This window comes from Nicotiana attenuata, unplaced genomic scaffold (assembly GCF_001879085.1).
Source record: "Nicotiana attenuata strain UT unplaced genomic scaffold, NIATTr2, whole genome shotgun sequence".
NCBI classification, from domain to species: Eukaryota; Viridiplantae; Streptophyta; class Magnoliopsida; order Solanales; family Solanaceae; genus Nicotiana; species Nicotiana attenuata.
The window spans coordinates 79,233-103,099 of NW_017670930.1; the positions used below are offsets into that span (position 1 = coordinate 79,233).

At 41.4% G+C, this 23,867-nt stretch overlaps 1 pseudogene; it reads left to right on the forward strand.

Moving 5' to 3' along the window:
* Positions 1-477: 477 nt before the first annotated feature.
* LOC109244562 overlaps positions 478-23,867 on the forward strand; it is a 35,481-nt pseudogene continuing 12,091 nt past the window's right edge.

A 23,867-nucleotide genomic window follows, 5' to 3' on the forward strand; every position in this document is an offset into this window, starting at 1 on the left:
TCCGCTTTTTAGAACAGGGGAGACAACAATAAAAACTTGGGATGTAAAAGTCACTAATTATTTGTATCTGAAGATTCCAGAGTGAATCGATGATACGAATAAGCGTCCTATACAAATGCCTCGTAATATGGGCCGGCGTTGTTCAATAAAGGATGTGTACTCGGCTTTGAGCCGCAATATTTTGTCTGGAGAAAGTTGACGACCAACTTCAAGTTTGACAAATCAAAAGAACAAATAATATCACATAATAACATGCATGCAATAAAAGAATTACAATATCAAAGACTGGTATTTTTATCCGTAAAACCAGAAAGAAATATGTTAAATACACGTGTAAAATGGTTAGTTAATTAAGTTGTCGATGTCATGGTCAATTGTCAACCTTTGACTTAAATTTCTTGGGGCTCATCAAACTTCTCCTTCTATAAATACCCATCCTTTCTCTCCTTAGTCCATCAACAGTATTTTCCATTATTTTAGGAAACTATAACCCACCATATATATATATATACTTGAATAAATCTCCTTCTATATACTGAGAGAAAGTGATCGATCGAGTGAATGGAGTTTAAACAGTTTTCTCAAGTTGCTATCCTGCTAGGCATGGTTGTCATTCTTATTTTCTTTGTATTATGTAAAGTATTATATTCTTGGTTAGTGCTGCCCAAAATGAAATATCAGAAGCTTAAGGAAAATGGATTTGAGGGACCAGCACCAAGTTTCCCTCTTGGAAATATTAACGAAATGAAGAAGGAGCTGATGAACACAGCTTTTTCTGCTACTTCGTCAGCTTCTCTTTCTGCCTTAAGCATTAGCCATGATATCCATTCATTGGCATTTCCATACTTCGCTAGGTGGCAGAAATTGCATGGTATATTCGGCAGCTTATTTATATTCACTTATGACTACGTACAATAGGTATATACTATTTTCTTGTTCGTTGAAGCATTAATTCCTTATATATATATATGCAGGAAAAGTATTTATATACTGGCTGGGAACAGAACCATTTGTTTACATAGCAGACCCTGAATTCATAAAGAAGATGTCTGCGGGAGTAATGGGCAAAAGTTGGGGGAAGCCAACAGTGTTTAAGAGGGATAGAAAGGCAATGTTTGGGAAAGGGTTGATTATGGTGGAAGGAGATGAATGGGTGAGACACAGGCATCTTATCACTCCCGCTTTACCCAGCTAACGTCAAGGTATATATCTTCTTCAAGCACATTTTAACTATAGTACTAGAAATCAGTTTTCTTTTGTGGCTCCACGTAAATAAAGATCAAATTGGTGATGATGGATATAAACAACGTATTAGCAAGCTATTGATTTAATTTGTACACTAGTATATAAACAATGTAATTTTTTTTACACTCAGTATATTTTACCAATCATATATTTTATTCTTTAAGTTACCAAATTAGAGTTATATATATAAAAAAAACTTCTAATTACACTTGGTTTCCAGGCATGGCAAGCTTAATGGCGGAGTCCGCCAAAAACATGCTAGACCGTTGGGCTGCTCTCATCAACTCTGGGAATCCAGAAATCGATGTCGAGAAGGAAATAATAAGTACCCGCGGAGAAAATCATAGCAAAGACAAGCTTCCGGCATCACCTACAAATGGAGAACAATATTTAACAAATGAGACCATGCAATTCCACACTTTTCAAGTCTACACGTTATATGTCGGGTGTACCATAGGCAACCTCATCATGTGCCAAAAGACTCTAAAGCTCATAATCTAGGGAAGGAGATCGATTCTCTGGCTCATGTCGATCATTGAAAAAAAAAAATGAACAAAAATGACGTACAGAACAGCAACTTTGCTGGGCTAGGGAACGAGAAGACATTGAGTACGAGGGAACTGTTGGATGAGTGTTAAAACGTTCTTCTTTGAGGACATAGACCACTGCGCTGGCACTACGTGACTTGTTCTGCGTGGCAGTTCATCCAGAATGGCAAACTCAGCTCAGAGAGGAAATCAAACAGTGATGGGTGATGCTGAAATTGATCCCTCTAGGCTTGCTTGTCTAAGAAAGGTAACCTAATAATTACTCCCTCCGTTCCAAATTTAGATGAGCTGTTTGACAAATTAGAGTTAAGGAATAAATAATAAGACTTTGAATAACTTGTGTCTTAAAAGTTATAAGGAGCCATGACATTCGTGGTGGTAGATAAAAGCTTCTCATTAAGGGTAAAATGGTAAAATAAAGAGTTAAATGGAATTATTTTCAAATTGAAATCAATACGTCCGCACAATGAAGTTGACCAATTTGCTTTTTTTATTTTGATCCAAAAAAATTATCAAGAAAAAATTATTTTTCCAAAATTACCCTATGTACGTATCCCTAAAAAGTCATACTCATCACATTTGAGAATAGAAGTAAGTGCTTATTATAACTATGGTGCTGAAGGGTAATTCTCACTAACTATTTACGTTTAGAATTTTAGATTTCCTTAATGGGGTGCTCAAAACAATTATGTCACTTATTATGACCGGAAGGAGTACATTCTTTTTTGAACGGACAAATAAAGAAAGTGTGTAATCTAAATTGAAACAGAGAGTATTCTCTAGTTTCTGTTAGTCATGTGAACCATCGCTATCATATACTATAACTAATTATCATTGTATGTCTACATGCTTAACGTTTATACTTGATCTTCTCATTTATACAACGAAAAATATTAAAGAAAGGGAAAAAGTTGGTAAAATTCTAAGTAATAATACATGGCCACGTCATAGTTTAATAAAGCTTACAACAGCCTAATAGATGGCTTTGACCATAAGTGAATTGAAATATGAGATCACATGGTACCCAACACTCGGTCCAACTTGTTTAAGACAAAAGACGTCGCCGGCAACCTCATCAGTCAAGCCTACTGCCTTCCATCTTATTGTCTTATCTTCACCCTCTTAACCAAAAAAAAAGGACAAATAATAAGAAGAGATAGAGAGAATATGTGTGATTCAGGATATTTCATTTTTTTCTAAGCTATATATATGATTTGGCATCTGATTTGAATCATATATGCAGATGGGATGGGTGATGAATGAAGTATTAAGACTATACTCACCGGCACCAAATGTACAAAGGCAAGCTAGAGAAAGACATTCAAGTAGACAACCTAGTCATCCCCAAAGGAACAATATATGGATTGATTCGGTGTCCATGCATCACGACAAGCAACTTTGGGGAGAAGATAAATAAATTCAAACCAGAAAGGTTTAAGGATGACATGAATATATGGCGGATGTTAAACACAAAATGGATATTTGCCTTTTGGTTTTGGAGGAAGGATGTGCATTGGTAGGAACTTGACAATGATGGAGTACAAAGTTGTCTTGTCTTTAATCTTGACAAACTTTCTCCTTTTCCATTCACCTAACTATAGACACTGCCCTTCCATCTGCTTTCTCTTAGGCCCCACACAGGATTGCCTCTTATATTTCCAACCTCTTTTAGAATATATTCTAGAATAATTGTTTCTTTTTTAAATACCTCTCAGTTTTATGTCTGTCCTCTCCTATTTCCTCTCGGTCTTTTTATAGAGAAATTGTAAGGAGAGATGTCTTGTGAACTACACTTCTCTTTTGTATGTGTCAAACTCGTGTACTGATCACTTCCCAGTTTATATAAGATTTATAGAAATGATGGAATCCCAATTTATATTACTGCGACTATGAGGGGTCATATGGTTCGGCACAAGGGAATCATGAATTATAATCTCACTTCCTATATATTATAGATAATATGAAAATTCTAATAAAATTTATATCTATTCTAACTAATATTAATACAAACATGAAATAAATATAATTTCAATTTATATCGAGATTAGCAGTAACCAAACGACCCTTAGTGTTGTACCTTAAAAGAAATCTATTAGTCTTGTCGTGCAAAAGCTAGTTATCATTTTTATTAGTTTACCAATTAATACTTTTAATAAATTTACTGATATTTATTTGACAAGTGACCTAATAATGAAAAAAATAAAGCATAAAACTTTTCTTTCTTTTGTCTGTGAGAAGTCAATCAGAAAGGAGGGGGCGACGAGCTAGGGGATCAACATGTTAAAATTAATGGAATAATAAAACCGGCAGGAAAAAATAACAATAAAAAGTTAATAAAAACTATCCACAAAAGCGTAGCTATTAGATACCAATTCCAAGGAGTTGGGATTGCGACTGTGACGTGGGGTAAGCCAAAATAATAGTATGCCACTTCGTGCTAAATAAATGGCTCTGACCGGCTAAGGGCTAAATGCAACGATGACCACATTTGGCCGCCACAACTAGTTGACAACAGATCAGTCACCGATCACAGCTCAACCCTCAAGCCTATTTTATTACTAGCTACTCTATTTTGCTTTGTATGTCAAGGACTTCCTTTTGACCGAAAGAAGAATAGCAAAGATTTAAATTTAATTGTTTGAACATATAATTGTATTGGTATTTAAAAATTTTAAATGTTTGTATATTGCAGATGAGATGGGTGATGAATGAATAACTAAGATTATACTTGTATGGATCAAAATTAGGTCTAGTTTAGCGAATGCATACGGACGAGCTGAGGCCGAGGTTGAAACCAAGTACGGTCTAGTGGCGAGGAGTCGCTCAAAGGGGGGAAACCAGTGTCGAGGTCGGGTAGAGAGCAACGACTGCAATTGTTAGAATGTTCCTGTGATTGTGAATAGGAATATTCTGTTGAATACTCCCCCACATTGTACATTTTTAGGGTTTTCTAGGGATATCCCTTATAAATAGGAAGAACAAAGAGGGATTCGGAACTTTGGTGAAAAAACATCTTGTAAATAGTTGACTATAGGGAATATACAAAAAGATTGTTTTGTCTCTCTTGTTTGGTTCCATCACATAATATTCCTCTTTAGCTCACAAGATCAAAGAACACATAGTCCACTTCATTTGTCTGTTGTCGCACGTAGTAGTCAGAGGAGAGAATCATCCATCTCATCCAACATTTGGGTGACAAATTTCTTCTTATTACATTTAATGTCATTTATCATATTTATTGCATGTTTTCATCCTCGTATTAATTACTAGTCATTGAATATTAACTCAGCATTTGTTGACTTGGACACGGGCCCAAACTGTCTAAGTTGTTTACTTTCAGATCTAGAATTTATTACTTCTAACTGAGATTCACCCCTTACCTGTTTATTAAATTGGTTCAACTAAAAGGGTTTAAAACTTTTGGTGGTCAAATAATTTGGCGCCGTCTGTGGGAAGATTCCTTGTTAAAAAGTTTAGTTTCTTCTAGATAAAAAAAAAGAAGAAAAACCTCCCTTTTTCTTGTTTGCACAAGCTAACAATATCAGGAAAATGAGAGGAAAGACTGAAAGCGGTGATGGGTGTCACTACCAATTTTCTAGGCACCACCAACGAGGTGGACAGGGAAGACGAGGAGAATGTGACGCTGAGCGCCTCACCCAGGCAAAATGACTCACCCCCTCCTCATGGGAGTGTAACCGCTTCACATGAGAAGGGAGCCTCCACGTCCACGACGGAAGAAGCGCCGCCCGCAATGAAATAGTTATTGGAGGCGTGGCTGACAAGTACCCTAAGCAGTATACTCAACAAACCCGCTTAATGGGCGAGTAGGAACACTACACGAGTTGACACCCCAATAACCATCAACGAGCAACACGCCCCTCCCTCAACAGGTAACCTTCACACCGTTGTTGATGTAGCTAACGACGCCCTCGTATCCGTTCTAAAGAAGATGGAAAAAATGGAAAATGAGAATAAAGCGCTCCGCGACCAAATGAGGGAGCACCAAGAAAGAGTTGAATAAGATACTAGGCGCCTCGAAACTCCTACCAAAACGGGACGTCGGCCGATTCGTGGAACAGCCATACAACGAGGAAGCAGCCTCACATGCCATACCCAAAACTTTCAAAATGCCACTGTAGCTGAAAATATACGATGGCACAACGGACCCAGAAGACCATATCATTCATTACGTCACGGCGGTAAAAGGCAACGACCTCTCGAAAGAGCAGGTACCGTCGGTGCTGCTGAAGAAGTTCGGCTAATCCCTAACGGGGGGAGCCTTAACATAGTACTCACAATTACCAGCACATTTCATAATGACGTTCCAAGAAATGGCCGACAAGTTCGTCACCGCCATGCCGGGGCCAAGAAAGCAGAAGCGAGAGTGAATGACATATTCTCCGTCAAACAATCGCCTGGTGAAGGACTCAGGGACTTCCTCGCCCGGTTCAATAGAGTAAGAATGAGCCTGCCGAATGTGTCAGAAGGGATGGCGGTAGCGGCCTTTCAAAATGGGTTAAACAGAAACGGGTCAAGAGCGACCAGAAAATTATTAAGCAGACTCGTGAAATACCCTCCCACCACTTGGGAAGAAATTCACAACACTTACTGTGCCGAGGTGAGGGCAGATGAAGACGACCTCAACGGTCTGACCCAACGGCTAATGACAGTCCAAATGGAATTAAGGAAAGATCGTCGAAATGACAGCCGAAGAGATCACGCAGGCCCACGCCTCAATCGGGAAAGGCACCAACCATACAACAGAGCGACCATCCCAATATCTCCCCGCCAAGCCGAAGGGGCTTCCCGGCCGCAAATGGGAACTTATCGAAACGAAAGAGGTATGCCTCCACTATTATCTGCTCACAATTTTTGTGTGTCTCCTTCAAAAATAGTTTACGCCCAAGAGAAGCTCGATCCCAAGGTGAAATGGCCACAAAAGATGAAGTCGGACCCAAATTCTAGAAAGTCAAAGGCCCTCTGCGAGTTCCATCAGGAACGGGGCCACAAGACCGAAGATTGCATAGCCCTACGGTAAGAAGTAGTGAACATGCTACACCAAGGACATTTAAAGGAGTTGATGAGCGACCGAGGGAGAGCGATTTCGCCCGTGGACAAGAACCGCATCAAGGCCCCCCAAAGCCACCATCCCCCGCCCCCACCATCCAAATGATCATCAGCGGAGGCGATAAAGCAACAATCAACCATGTGAAGTTCACCACCACACACAAATTGAAGTGGTCGATCACCCATGAACGGTATGATGACCTCGAAGAATGTATCATCTTCGATAAATCAGATACCCAAGGTTTTACCTTTCCATATTTCGACGCTCTTGTCATTACTTTTACGAATTTCAGATACCGATGTAAAAAAAATCATGGTAGACGATGGGAGCGGCGCGTGTATTATCCACCCCCGAGTTCTCACAAAAATGAGACTCGAAGATAAGATAGTACCACGCTGCATAACACTAAGAGGTTTTAACAATGCAGTTGAACGAACCTCCGGAGAGATAACATTTCTCGTTCTGGCCGGGGGAGTCACCCTGACAACATTCCATGTCATGAACCAAGACACAGCTTACAACGCCATTATAGGGCAACCCTGGATACACGCCATGAGGGCCATCCCGTCCAGTTTATATCAATTCATAAAGTTCCCTACCCCATGGGGAATATTCAGCATCCGCGGTGAATAGCGCACAGCTCAAGAATGCTACCGCATCGTCCAAGATTGCACATACACTCAGCAGTTAATAAAGAAGGGTTCAGGAGCATAGCAATTACCTAAGTCGGGGACCGAGTCCAACGAACAAACAGACGTTGTCAGAGACCCCGACGTCGTGGAAGCCACAGGGTCAACAGTGAAAGACCTCGATCCCATCCAGCTGGACGAAAGCGACCACAACAAAAAATCCTACATTGGCCACAAACTCACAAAACCAAGTAAATTCCATAAATTTTTAACTGACAACGCCGATCTGTTTACTTTCTCCCATGCGGATATGCCAGGTATCTCGAAAGACAATGCAACAGACAAGCTGAATGTCGATCCAATCTACCCGCCGGTACGACAAATAAGAAGAAAGTTCAATGTTGCAATCAACGAGGCCGTCCACTAAGAGGTAGAAAAATTGCTCGCCAACGGTTCTTTTCGAGATACCCCCAATGGGTCGCTAACATGGACATGGTGAAAAAGAAAAACGGGAAACGGCACATGTACGTAGACTTCACAGACCTAAACAAAGCATGCTCGAAAGACTTCTTCCCGTTGCTTCACATCGATCAACTCATCGACACAACAGCAGGACACAAGTTATTAAGCTTCTTGGACGCCTACTCAGGCTACAACCAAATCCTCATGGAGGAGGAGGACCAAGAAAAAACCACCTTCATCCCCTACCAAGGGACGTATTGCTACAGAGTCATGCCGTTCGGGTTGAAAAATGCAGGGGCATCCTATCAAAGGCTGGTCACCAAGATGTTCAAAGAGAAACTCGGCAAAACGATGGAAGTCTATATAGATGACATGTTAGTCAAATAAAAAAGAAAAGAGGACCACATCAAACACCTGAGGAAAGCCTTCGACATACTCAAACGATACGGCATGAAGCTGAACCCTGAGAAGTGTGCTTTTGGCGTGACCTCGGGAAAGTTCCTCGGCTTTTGGTGTCGCAGAGAGGCATCAAGGTCAATCCCGACCAAATCAAGGCTATAGAGGGAATAACTGAAATTTTGATCAACAAGAAACAAGTGCAGAAGTTGACCAGCCGTATAGCCGCCCTGTCGAGGTTCATCTCACGATCCTCTGACAGATGCCACAAATTCTTAAACGTTCTCAAAAAGGACAATGGACTCCAGTGGAATTCCAAATGCGCTAACGCCCTAAGAGAACTAAAGGTATACTTGTCCTCACCCCCATTACTTGCCAAGGCAGAACCAGACGAACGTCTCTTAATCTATCTGGCCGTATCCAACGTCGCAGTAAGCGCAATCTTGGCTCGTGAAAACAAAGATACGCAATCTCCAATCTATTAGATTAGCAAAACTCTGGTCGATGACGAAACGAGGTACCCCTACCTCAAAAAACTGTCCCTGGCATTAGTCGTAGCTTCACGAAAGCTGAGACCCTATTTCCAATGCCACCCCATCTCGGTGGTTGCAACCTTCCCCCTAAGAAGCATCTTACATAAACCCGAGTTGTCGGGTAGATTGGCCAAGTGGGTCATCGAATTAAGCGAGCACGATATAACATATCAACCGCGAACGGCGATAAAGTCGCAAGTACTTGCCAACTTCGTCGCCGACTTCAGCGCCAAAATATCATCTGAGACCGAGCAAGAAGCCGCCCATACCTCTCCCAAGTTACCCGACCTATGGGTCATGTACACCGATGGTGCCTCCAACGCGGAATGATCCAGACTGGGACTCGTGCTCGAGGTCCCAACGGGCGAAGTCATTCTCCAGTCCATACGGTGTCCCGACATGACTAACAATGAGGCCGAGTATGAGGCCGTAATTGTAGGACTAAAACTATCTCTCATGTATGGAGCACGGTGAGTCATCCTCCGATGTGACTCACAACTTGTCATCAACCAAGTCACAGGAACTTTCCAAATAAAAGAACAAAGGCTACAAAAATATCAGACAAAATTTCATAAGCTACTACCCGAGTTCGACGAGTGCCAACTCGACCAGGTACCCCGAGCATAAAACATCGAAGCAGATGGCCTTGCCAAAATAGCAGCGGCCCCAAGAACATAAGCAAAAAAGAAAACGTGGTCACACTCCTCCGTTCGTCGATAGACCAAATTGAGGTACGCACTATAAACTTGAGTTGGGACTGGCGCAACCGTATTATGTCATATTTACAGGACGGAGTGCTCCCACCCGACAAAAAAGAAGCCAAGAAGCTTCGAATGCAGGCGTCCCGATACAGCATCATCAACCATGCGCTATACAAAAGAACGTTCGGCGATCCCTTGGCAAAGTGCCTAGGACCAAACCAAACTAGGCGCGTCCTCGAAGAAGTACACGAAGGCCACTACGGAGCACATACCGGTAATCGAGCCCTCGTTAGATGCCTCATAAGGGCCGACTATTACTGGCCCACTATGAAAAAGGAAGTCGCCAACATCGTCCGAAAGTGTGAACAATTCCAAAAATACGCTCCAATGATCCACCAGGCAAGCGAGCGCCTCTACTCCGTCACATCGCCTTGGCCATTTACCAAGTGGGGGATGGACATTGTCGGACTCCTTCCAGCGAGATGAGGTAATATACGATTTCTTTTGGTTTTAACTGACTATTTTTCCAAGTGGTTAGAAGCAGGTTCATTCGCCCAAATACGCGAACATAAATTTATCACATTCATATGGAGAAACATCATATGCCGCTTCGAGATCCCCAAAGAAATCAGTTGTGACAACGACCCCAGTTCACCAGAAAAAAGACTGCCGAATTCTTCGAGAAATGGCACATCAAGCGAATACTCTCCACGCCATATCAGCCGGCAGGCAACGGTCAGGTGGAATCCTCCAACAAACCAATACTGAACATCATGAAGAAGAAGCTTGAGGACGCCAAGGGACTGTGGCCGAAAATGCTACAGGAAGTGCTATGAGCATACCGCACCATGCCAAAAACAAGCACAAGAGAAACGCCATATTCACTAGTCTACGGGACTGACACAGTGATACCAGTCGAAGTCGGGGAGCCAAGTTTAAGATACTCCAACGAGAGCGGACCAAGTAACGATGAAAGCAGAAAGCACGACCTCGACGAAACAGATGAACGAAGAGACATGGCCAACGTAAGAATGATAGCTCAAAAACAACAAGCAAAACGGTACTACAACAAAAGCCAAAGTCAGACCACTCAAGGTAGGGGATTATGTGCTCAAAGCCAAAACACAAGCGAGCATAGACCTACGAGAAGGCAAACTGGGAACCAATTGGGACGGACCATACAAAATCACAGCAATGGCAAACAAAGGGTCATTCCAACTAGAAACAATGGAGGGAAACCTACTACCAAACAATTGGAACGTCGCCCACCTCAAATACTGCAACTTCTGAAGATGGACGTCCTCCAAGTCATACTCTTTTTCCCTCACCCGAGTTTTGTCCTAATTGGGTTTTCTCGGGGAGGTTTTTAATAAGGCAACGAAAGGGGCGTCTCGGAGTTTAGGTATTTAGTTCATCGCCTCGCCTATTGACTACTTCTCTAAGCTGAGTGATGAAGGGACTAGATAGACTGGGATTCCTCGAATGTATGTACGGACCAAAAAGAAATGTAATATTCTCCAATGAATAAACAAAGCAGTATGTCTTACACCTCCACCAAATTTGCACATCACGCCAACACAAAGTCAATATACATTCAACCTCGCTCGAATTAACCTATATTCGACCTCGCTCGAATTAACTTGCATACGGCCTCGCTCGAATTAAACTATATTTAACCTCGCTCGAATCAATACACATTCAACCTCGTTCGAATCGTTCTACATTCGACCTCGCTCGAATTAACCTACATTCGACCTCACTCGAATCAATACACATTCGACCTCATTCGAATTGTTCTACATTCGACCTTGTTCGAATTAACTTACTGTCACGCCCCAAAAATTGAGGGACATGATCGGCGCTCGACCGGGTAGCCCCAGTCAAGCGGACCTGGGTGCCTTTCCTATCCCACGTGTTACCCCGTATTTTCATTACTCATTAATCAAAGGAAATAGCCATTTATAATTTAAAACACATTTTTACGAAATATACATAACAAACATGGTTACTTAGCGTGGTTTACAACTTACATCGCCCAACATACAAAATACATATTACATAAGTTCACAACCCACATTTCCTGTCTACGGAGCCTCTAAGGATGCAAAAGGATGATACAATACTTGGCGGTAACAAGGCTCCGGCTATACCTTAAACAAATACCCAAAACTAGACTCCAAAATAAAAACGGCATGAGCCACACAGGGCCGCGGGAGGAAAGGGGCTCACCAATTCGACTGACGGGAAGTGAAAGAGTGCTACGGTCGGTGGACTGGAGTACCTGCTATAGATCCACCTACAATCATAACACGAATGTAGCGCCCCCGGCAAAAGGGGCGTCAGTACATTTGAATTGTACTGGTATGTATGAACAAACTTTGCCCCAAGTAAACTCAAACAATACATAAGTAACGAGCAGGAATAGAATCAACAATCAAATACACATGAAAGGAACAATCAAGCCAAACAAGTTTCACAATCTCTCCTTTTTTCCCTTTCAACATTATCACATCAATGATTTCAATAGTGATTTCGATCACTTTTTCCATCCTTATTACCTCGGCCACCCTTATTACCTCGGCCACCCTTATCACCACAACCCACACCTTATTACGTCGTGTTGCGGCGCGCAACCCGATCCCACCGGACAAATCACATTTCACCTTATCACCACAACCCACACCTTATTACTTCGTGTTGCGGCGCGCAACCCGATCCCACCGAACAATCACAATTCACAAACAACAACAACTACAACAACAATCAACAATTCACAAAGAATTTCCATAACTATCAATACCATTCCCATCAAATACAACAGCTCATATGCATTTTAAGTCACAACGATAATTGCCCACGACAAGCCATATATGTTATTACCACAGTTGTTTCAATTGCATCCATTACGATTTCTTCCCATCATTAGTTACACAGCTCTTACCACATAAACACATTCACACACACACACACACATTTGGTTTGTTTCCATTCTCTTGCATCATTATATCGAGAGACTTAACCAATAACACTCAAGGCATAGCAATCACAAGAATTCACAAATAGTTCACATAGGCATCACATACCAAGTATTCGTACGCCAAACAAAGTGACTTTACAAAGGTCAAGGTTAGCCATACATACCTGGAGCCGAATTCCCTTCTTAACTTCTACTTTCAACTTACCAAATAGTCTAGCAACGTCAATCTAGTTCACTAGTTGACACATATAACTTAGAATTTAAGCTCACAATTACTACCTAAACTTATTTAGGTTATCAACCCTTCTTTTACAATTCTTTACTCCTACCCAATTCTTCTTACTAGATTTTTGGTTTTAAAGGATATGCATGTGTATTTCAACTTTGTTTTCAAGAATCAATGCAAGAGAATCCCCCTTTTTGTTTAAATATGAAAACCAATGAAAAAGGGTTGGGGATTTTACCTGCAAGAACGGAAGTGAAGACAATTACTTGAAATTTCCCGGGCCTAGGTGACTTTGAAAATCAAATTGGTGAAGATGAACTTTCTCTCTCAAGAACCCTCTCTTCCCTCTCTCTTATTTTGTTCAGAAAGTATGTTAAAATGAGGGATTGGGGTGTTTTATAAAAAGGGGGTCGGTTTAAAATTTAGAAAAAAAATAGGAGCCCGAGTCAGGTTTGCGGTCGCACTTTGCGATATCAGAGTGGAAATGCGGTCCACATAATGGACCACAAAAGTGCTCCAACACTCCGAACATTCTGTTTGGGTTTGCGGCGGAAATGCGATCCGCATACACGATTTGCGGTCGCATAATGCACCGCATTTTTTACCCCAAATTTGACTGGCACATGGACTCATTTTGCGATAGAAATGACGTCCGCATATCAGTTATGCGATCGCATAATGGACCGCATTTTGACCTCAATTTTAACCAAACCACTGGCTCAATCTGCAGCAGAAATGCGGTCCGCATACTTGATTTGCGACCGCATTCTGGACCGCAAAATAGCACTTTTCTGGAAAACATTGATTTCTTTGATTTTTGAATGCTTAGATCAGTACAAAGGGTCCGGACTAGCACATATCTGTAACTTAACACTACGAGCTACAAGGTTTTGAGCATAAATTTTTACGGGGCCTTACAGTTACATTCGACCTCGATCGAATCAATATACATTCAACCTCGTTCAAATCATTCTATAGTCGACCTTGCTCGAATTAACTTACATTCGACCTCGTTCGAATCGATGACCTCGTTCGAGTTGAACCGAAAGTCAGGGACTTTCTCGCAAAAGAACTCACAACAACAAGAAAAGAGAAAGAAGAGCTAGAAATACACAACAAAAGACAACTACTTCATTTCAATCATTCCATTCCAATACATTTTTACAAAGGGCGGGAAAGACGCCCCCACAAAAACAGCAAAACACAAAAAAGCAAAAAACCAAGTACAAAGACTTCACACCGCATCATCCCCCCATCACTAACGTCACCGACATACTCATCGTCGTACCAAGGGTTGGAGGAAAGCCCATCTAAGGCATCTTCATCATCATCTTCTCCGAGCGTACAGGGATCATAACCACAGGCGTCACGAGCTGCACATTCCTTGACACGAACATCCTCAAATTCCGCCTCAGAAATCATCTCAGCCGTCTTCAGGGACCTGTATATCTCAAGTTGGGCCTCAGCATGAACCCACTTTCATACAACTCCCGTGACACACTGGGAGCGGCAGAAGTATGAGGAGTGGACGGCTGGGCCTGGACCTGCGCCTTCTCGGCCCTTAGGGCGACAACCTGCTCATTCAACTGAGCTCCGCCTCCAAACCCTCAACCCTCTACTCAAGTCTCGCCACCTTGAGCACCGAAGTTTCCGCCTCAGTAGCTCGCTCAGACCTGCAAACATGAAGGGCGCCCCCTAGAGCTGCCACCTCCGCCACAGTGGCCATTCTTGCTTTCTCCGCTCGGTCCAACTCTTCGACCCTGGTTCTCAACTTACCCCTCAAGTTGACGGCCCTTGTTTCGCTCTGCTCAAGCTCGACCTTTAAAGATTCCACCTGTGCCTGAAGGTCAGTGTTTTCGGCCATCACTCCCTTGCTCACCTCGAGCTCATCCTCCTTAGACCTCAGTGCCCCCTCGAGCATGATGCACCTACTGATAGCCCTCACAAGCTCCTCATCCTACTCCTTCAGCTCCTCATCCATCTGCTTGAGACTGTCGCGAAGTGTCTGAAACTGGCCATCCTTGCTAAGTAATTCGACTAGCGTTCGATGCTTAGAACGGTACTCCTTGTACTGAGATACCATCTTCTTGAAGAGGACCGTCCTACGCTCTTCTCGCTGATCACACTCGATCTCTATAATAAGGGTCTGACACGCAAAAGAAAACAGGTCAGCAGAAGCAAAATACATATACAAAATAAACTAACCTAATATGGTAAAAACAAACTTACTCGCAAGGCCATGCAAGATATACCCAACGACATATCCGCATACCTCAGCGTCTGCAGTGTCTTGTTCTCAGAATCCGCATACAGAGGAGCGAAGGCTGGCACCACCCATTACGAATTGACCAAGTGGTCGTAATTCACGGGGATGACTATGTGTTGATCGGGCCCCTCCGTCGTTATCTCCACTCAGGTGACCTCTCCTCAAAGGCCCGCACCTCCTTAGGGTCGATATTGGAGCCCGACAATCATCTTTGACAAGGACGGTTTTATCTCTTCCGTCCGCTGATTATGGGCCGACCTCGGCTACTCGTGTAGGTTCCCCTCTGTCGAAGGTCCCTTCAACCTCTAACAATCTTTCCTCTGTAACGACAGCTGGCGTGGGAGCACCCTCAATGCCAAGTAAGGTTGCCGCCTCTGCATCCAAAATAATGGGCCTTTCCAACTCATCATCAGTAGCACCGACCCTTCCAGTCTCCAACCTCCGCCTTTTCCTCGATATTGTCTCCCCCTCGTCAGGAGAAGACTCATCGACCAGGTGCAAGATGCGGTGATCGGAGATCTCAATCGACGTGACGGCTGTCTGTGAGGCGGAATCACCCAACAGCGGAGCTAAGGTTCAACCCTCCCGTGCAGACTCGGCCAGTACGAATTGCATTCCAGCCGAAGTGACTGCCTGGCAGAAGGCGTGCACCGGAGCCTTCACCTTCTAGGAAGCTCGCCGACTTGGCATAAAAAGAAAATCGTGTTTAACAAAAAATGATGACAAGAAAGTGGTAAACTATAACGAAAGCGAAAGGGTCGTAGAAATGGGAATCAGACTCACTAATCAAAGGCTTGGGGCCGAATCGCTTGTTAAAAGATATCCAGTCACGAATCCCCACGGTATGAGGTAAGACGCGAGTCACCCAGTCTTCAATATCAGGAACCAAAGGAGGTGGACGCTTACCAGTTGAAAATAGAAAGACATGAGAAAGTCAGAAACAAAAAGATGAGGGATGAACAAAATATGTGATGAACGGTAAAATGCCCTTACGATTGAAGTTCCACTGTTCAGGGAACTCGGCGGGGTCCGCCACTACGTGTTCGGTCCTGACGAAGAAGTAATTGCACTAGAATCGGTGGTTCGCCTTGTCATCCATCACCGTTACCAATCCTTTAGTCCCACGGTGGCGGGGATGAATCACCATCCCCATATAGAAACTAGACGTGAAGAGATACAGCAGATGTCGAATGGAGACTTCGCAACCGGCCAACTCTGCAAATTTTGCCAGCATCAAAAAGGCCTTATACAGGTAGGGGGAAAGCTGTGCCGGGCAGACGCCATAGAAACGGCAGAATTCCTCAGCGAGTAGGGGAGAGAAAGAGAGTAGCCCACCAAGAATGGGTATTGGTAGAAAGCACAATACCCAGGTCGATGAACTTATATTGAGTCGTTCCACGCCAGAACGATATTGACGTGACCAGGAATACGGAATTTAGACCACATATCAGATGTTTGCTTCAACCCCATGACCAAAAGAACCAGCTCAGGAGCAGGGGGCAGGTTCCCTCTGAAAGTCGTTTCTAACCGACGGGTTCCGAGGAACTATATCCTCCACGGTGGGAAAAACTTTTGTCTTCCGCAACCGTGGGTTCGCCACTATCGAAAGGCATAGCCACCGATAAAGGGGTGGCATCAGAAATTATATTAGAAGTGTGAGGGGAGTTTTACATTTCTACAAGAAACATGGAACAAGGGTATCAACAGGAAAGTGTTCGATCAATGGGAAAACTAAAACTGAAAAGTAGGAGCAAATCGGAAGTAAGGGTTGGAGAAGAAGCAGAAGAACAGGCAAAGTGCCAAAGGAGTAGGAAGTTCGAAATGTCTCATTTTTGAATCTCCCTTCCCCTATTTATAAGGTATTATGGAGCCCAAATCGATGCAAGAAACTCTCATTGACACTAAGATCGAAGCCACAGAGGCACTGGAAACGACGCATTGCATCGGGAAGATGCGTAATGATGACGCGTGTGGTCATGACGTCATCCTATGTTAACCACGCCAACCACAATCTCTGTGTCGACCTGCCATCAACGCGACGTCAACCAACTCAGCTCATTCGAGATGGCGAAATATCTTGCGATTAGTTATAGACAAAATCCGCTCATCAAGGACTCCCAAGAAGACGACCTCAATAAGCGGAGGGACTAACTGTATGGTTGATAATTAGGTCTAGTTTAGCGAATGCAAACGGATGAGCTGAGGTTAAGGTCGAAACCAAGTACGGTCTAGTGGCGAGGAGTCGCTCAAAGGGTGAGACCAGTGTCGAGGTCGGGTAGAGAGCAACGGCTGTAATTGTTAGAATGTTCCTGTGATTGTGAATAGGAATATTCTGTTGAATATTCCCCCACATTGTACTTTTTTAGAGTTTTCTAGGGATATCCCTTATAAATAGGAAGAGAGAGGAAACAAAGAGGGATTCGGAACTATGGTGAAAAAACATCTTGTAAAGAGTTGACTATCAAGAATATCAAAAAACTTGTTTTGTCTCTCTTGTTTGGTTCCATCACATAATAGTCCTCTTTAGCTCACAAGATCCAAGAACACATAGTCCACTTTATTTTTCTGCTGTCGCACGTAGTAGTTAGAGGAGAGAATCATCCATTTCATCCAACATTTGAGTGACAAATTCCTTCTTATTACATTTAATGTCATTTATCATATTTATTGCATGTTTCATCCTCGTATTAATTGCTAGTCATTGAATATTAACTCAGCATTTGTTAACTTGGACACGGGCCCATACCGTCTAAGTTGTTTATTTTCGGATCTAGAGTTTATTACTTTTAACTGAGATTCACCCCTTATCTGTTTATTAAATTGGTTCAACTAAAAGGGTTTAAAACTTTTTGGTCAAACAACGCTCACTAGTGCCAAATGTACAAACGCAGCTAAAGAAAACATTCAAGTGGACGATCTAGTCATTCCTACTGGAACAAACATGTGGAATGATTTGATATCCGTGCATCACGACAAGCAACTTTGGGGCGAAGACGTGAATGAATTCAAACTAGAAAGGTTTAAGGATGACAGGATATATGGCGGATGTAAACATAAGGGGATATTTACCCTTTGGATTTGGAGGGAGGATGTGCAGGTAGGGGTGTACAAAGAAAACCGATAAATCGCACCAACTCGATAATTCAAATCATATTGAGAAAAAAAATTCGACTATGATTTAGTTTGATTTGGTTTGGTGTTGGAGAAAAAAACCCGACCATACTTGGTTTGATTTGGTTTTAACTATAGAAAGTCAAACCGAAACCAAACCATCCCGACATTACATATATAGAAATTTCAGATATATTTAATATATAAATATACTTATTGTGATGTAATTTATAAATATTTCTTAAACTTTTTCGTAATTTTATCTTTTAAGGTATTATTTCAAGGTTGGACTTAGAACTTTTGAATGTTCCAATAAGTTTATAGCCATTATTATTAGTAACTTTAATAATGCTAAAAGCCCAAATCAAAATCAAATCAATAATGCTAGCAAAAGACATTCAATTCAATACTACGAACGACAATGTATTAAATATCTATTTTTTTGTTTTGCAATAATTTAGATAAAATGCATAATCTCTTTTTATTTTTTCTTTAGTATTTAGTCATGTAATTAATACTTCCTTATTACTCTACTTATTTAAGCATGAGTTAGTAATTTCAGATTATGTTTATTTTTATTATGACTTTATAATTAGCAATATTTATATTACATATGTGATACTTTTTGTTTACGAAACTCAAACTTCTTAGTTTTGACCATGAATTTGAATATAGAATCTTCAAATTTTTTAAAATAAAATTTAGAATCTACGTATAAAGTACCATATAGTAATAATTAACAATTCAAAATATTTAAAATGTATATGACTGATTGCAGTCAAAAAATGATTGGTTTGACTCTCCAAGTCCGAACACCTTCACAGAAAATGGGACGGAGGGTGTACATACCAAATGAAAAATAAGCAAATTATATATCCGGAAAGTATTAGTACAATCATCATATAAATAGAAAATCAAAGGAGCAACATAGAAATCTAAAATATTATGTGGAAAACTTACAAACATATTTAGTTCAAGCGTCAACTATGATCCTCGAATGGAAGATGCCTGTTAGTAATTCTTCATATCTAAACCATGAATATACACACAAAAAAAAATGAAGACTATCAAACTAAACCACATACTCATCTGGCCATCTCACACTTTGGACTATCAGAAAAGTTAAAATTTTGATTTTGCCTGGGGACTTGAGATTTCTCATTATCAAATTACGTTGCTCGAGAACTTTCAAAGGATTTCTCTGAAAAGCTTTCGGATCTCTAAGGCTGTGTTCTCTGTATCAATGATGGTCAATTTTCGACGTTGACCATAGATCTTGCAACGGCAGTAGTCAGATTTTTGTCATTGACGCTCGTTATTGTAGACATAAAGACACGAACTGCGATATTACCGTGGAGAAAAAATTGGTATGGATGGCCTGGTGTTACTGGAAAGTGGTAGGGTTGTGTAGGTGTTGCCGGATGGATGCCATTGTGAAGTAAAAAGGGACAAGAGATTTCTGTATATTCCATAGTGTTGCAAAAAGAGTAAAAGCCAACTGATTCCATAATTGTAATTGGGATGTGTTTAACCAAAAAATAGAATTTTGACTAAAGCTATAAATTAGAAGAATACGGGCTACTGATAATCGCAAGAATGTATAAAAGAAAGTAATTTGAATAGCCATAATATAATTGAATAAAACAAGTAAACCAAAGTATATTCAGATGATCTTTCGTGTCCCTACAATTGTTCAGCCCTCTCCTTTTTATAGCTATTTTTAAGATATATGTCTTGCCTTTGTCATAATAAGGCCATTATGGGTAATTAATGACATTGAATGCTACGTTACATAATCATTATATTCAAGACAGATTCTCTAACGTTTTTAGCATTTAAGGCTTATTAAATACTGTATTTGGACTCTCATGTGTTGTCAAATTCATTCCCTTGATTCTTCTTGATTCTTGAATTTAAATGTCTTGAATAGGTACGGGCGCTGAATCCTTTGAATGTCTGCCCGTGCCTCTCCCTTTGCCTTTGCTCACATCCATTGCTACTTGTGCCTCTTGGCTAGTTGAAATTCTTTGACCATTTGACCAGTCTACGTGTCACGACACGTCATCTCCATACTACTTTAATATGTAAACTCAATTTTCCCAATACAGATAGTCCCTCCACTTGCCATTTATTCATCAATTGAATATTTGGGAAGTGGATTTCATTAAAACGGGAATTTTTGTCACCATTAATGATGTGACAGAATTGACGCTTCAATTGTCACTTCCATTTAATGCGTTTCACACGTGTCACCTTCCTATTGGTTCTGCAGTTTTGCAGCACTTTTTTAGGCTTTTTTTTCGGTTTTCCTGTTTACGAAGTGTCAGTTATCATTATTATGGCCCTTCCATCATTGCACTTTTCCCTTTGACGGTTGCTCATCAGTATAAATATAACTTCTTTCTTTGTCTTTACCTCATAAAGTTTACTAAACACTTTATTTCTCAAATCTCTGTTTGTTTCTTCCTCGTATCATCCTTTTTCATTATGTCTTCATCGAACCCTAACCCTAGAAGGGCTTCCATTGTTGATACCTTCCCTAGTGCTCTTTGATCACGCCCAACTATGCCTTATAAAAAGGACTCTGCGGACGTTGCAAATATAACCCGAGTATTACGCCCAGGGTCGAATCCACAGAGAGTTAACCTATCAACCACTATCTTCAGACCCACTAATTCTTCAGAACCAGCTTCCCAAATATTCAAATCTCAGTTGAGTGTTCTTTAACAACTAGCTTGCAAGTAACTAAATAGCTGTAAACTAAACTAATAAGGTTGTAAACAATTATGAGGAAAAGCTAAGGCAATGATTTCCCCTATTGATGGAATCCCTTCTGTTTATGCTCATACAAATTTACCAACACATCTCTATCAATCATGAACTCTACTCTTACCGTAAATCTCTCCCGAGTAATCAAAGTAATTTACTATTGCACTCTCCCGAGATACACTAGCTTACTTTATTTAGCACGATTCACTTTAGATTACACCCAAGGCTTCGTTATCCCTAATCCCGCCTTTAAACCCGCAATTATAGATTCCTCTAATAATCTAGGAGTGGTGTTGTTCAACAATACCCTAAATATGCACTCTTTTCCAAGTTATGCACACTAAATAGGCAGAACTAATTGAGGATCCTGTCAATTAACTACAACAAACACGAAGTTGAACAAATGGAGATTAAACTAGCAATTTGTATTCACATAAACAAGAAGTTCATCACCCAATAGGTTCCATCAAAACCTTAGACAAGGAATTTAGCTACTCATGGCTATGGGAAAATAAACTAAGATTGAATTCATCATAAAAATCAAAAGAAAAGAAGAAAGATGTTTAGAGTATTCTCTCACAATGGTTTTCCTTGCTAAGAAACCTCAAAAATCAATACATGCCTCTCTTGGGCGAAGTCTAATGTTTTAAATAAGGTTTAGGTCTAAAAATCCCGTATTTGACACTTTGACCCCTGAACTTTCTGCGCCTGCCGCGGTTCTGCCGCGGTCGCGGTAGAACCGCGGCCAATCACCCTCGCGGAATCACTGAAGTTCTGCAGCTTCTTTCCACCGCGGTTCTGCCGCGGTTGCGGTAGAACCGCGGCCAAACCAGTTCTCTGAATTCTAAGGGCTGGCAGGGCGTGGCTTCATTGGGAATTTACACATTTGGCCTCTTTTCTCCAATTTTTGACTCCAAAACTGCTCCTTAGCCTTCCTTGTACACATATCACCTGCAAATCATAAAAAGCACTAATAAGAGCATTTTGTTATCACTTTTAGCATTAAAACTACACAAGAAGGTGATTATTTAAGGTGTGATTTTAGTCAAATTCACCTATTATCAACACCCCAAACTTAAACCTTTGCTCGTCCTCGAGCAAACTAAACCACACTTCTAGGCCTAACTGCTCAATGCATTGCCTCAATTTATGTCACACCTGTTATTATCAAAGATCGACCTAAGCGGTGCACAATCATATCTCAAATGCAGACTCTCATGCCAAGACACACTTGTGCTCACTCTAATTACTCCACAGAAGTGAAGACTCACTTTTTCTTCCCGAGTCACATGCCCTCACATAAACAAAATTTGAGAGAAGTTCCGCACACACATAAAATTCAACAACAAGGAACCATATATAGAAAGAATTCACTCACTCTCAGCAAAGAGCATTCACATGCCACACAGACACACCATAAGCTTGCCCCTAGTGTAATACTCCACTAATCGAGCCATTCAGTCAAAGATCAAGAGGTCTTTATAGGTTGTAATGGAGGCTAAGAGACGGGTAGGATATATTTGGATATAGTGACTAACCTCCCTAAGCACTTTTAATACACACTTCCTTTTGTCTCACCTTCATGTTCAACCCAATCATTATTCCACATTTTGTTTCACTTGTGACCCCCACTTTTCTTTAGGTACAACTGGCTTCTTCTTCTTCTTTTTTTCTTTTTTTTTGAGATTTATTGTACACTGCCAGTTCACCAATCAGAACCTTCATTCTTGATTCCCTTTTTTCACTAACTCTCTCCCACCCCACACTTTGACTTTTGTATATTCTTTAGTGATTCAAGTGCTTCTAGGAGGTAAGGTTCAAACAATTAGCTTATTCAAACACAGCGATTTAGATCATTATAGGGTTATCAAAGAACAGGCTTCAGGCTCAAAGGGGGTAACTATGGTAATATGCACAGGTGGATTCTCAAGTATAGAGGGTTGCACAAAGAAATGCCTCAATCATCTCTAAAACCAAACGACTTCTATTTCGCTTTGCAAACACACAGGGCAAGTTCTAGGTATCATATGCAAGCATAGGATGCAAGTAACAACTCACACACACTTAGCATGTAACTCATTCTGAATCACTTCATCAACACAATTATACGAGTGTTCAAGCAAGACAAGATGTGTAAAATTAAGGCATATATTACGACTCCACAAACAAGCTTAGACATCGCACCCTCAGTTCGTTTTTTTATCAAGTGTGCACATTTGGGGTTACATTCTGACCTTCACCCATCTAATCCTAAAACTATAAAAGAAAAATCTACCTAACCCGGTTCAAGAAAAACCCTTGGAAAAGAACCGTGGTCAAAAGAAAAACCAAGGGGGAGGTACTACACTACCTAAAAGAAGAAAATAAAAAAAAAATTCTACATGGACTACTTCCCTCAAGTGTACTGTCCACCTAGTCCGTCATCAGGAAGAGTCCTTTACAAGTTTTGTTTTGTTTTTTTTTTTATATATATCTGACTTTGACCCTCAAGAGACCCGTCAACAAGTGTCCGTCGTTGGGCCAAGTCAACTACTCCTAATATAACACACTCACATATATACAACACATCACTCTAATGCTAGAGCACAACAACATCTCTATACATTACAATACACAGTTAGAGCAAGTCTCCCACCCCACACTTAAAATCATGGCATGTCCCCATGTCATATCAAGAAAGTAAATAGCAGAAGGGTTAGAAGACTTCCCTGAGACTCAATCCGAGTCGGAGACGGTGCTGGGGTCTACATGGCAGGCCCTCCCCAATGCACGTAACCAGGCCATAAACCGGCTCTCAGATCTAGCCTGCCTCGGCGACATGGCGTCCATCCGCGTGTGTAGGCCATCCACCGAGGTGTGGAGATCCGCGACCTCTTCCTCCAAGGAGCGCAGCATAGGCCGGGAGGACTGTGAGCGTGATAGGTCTGCTCCGAGAA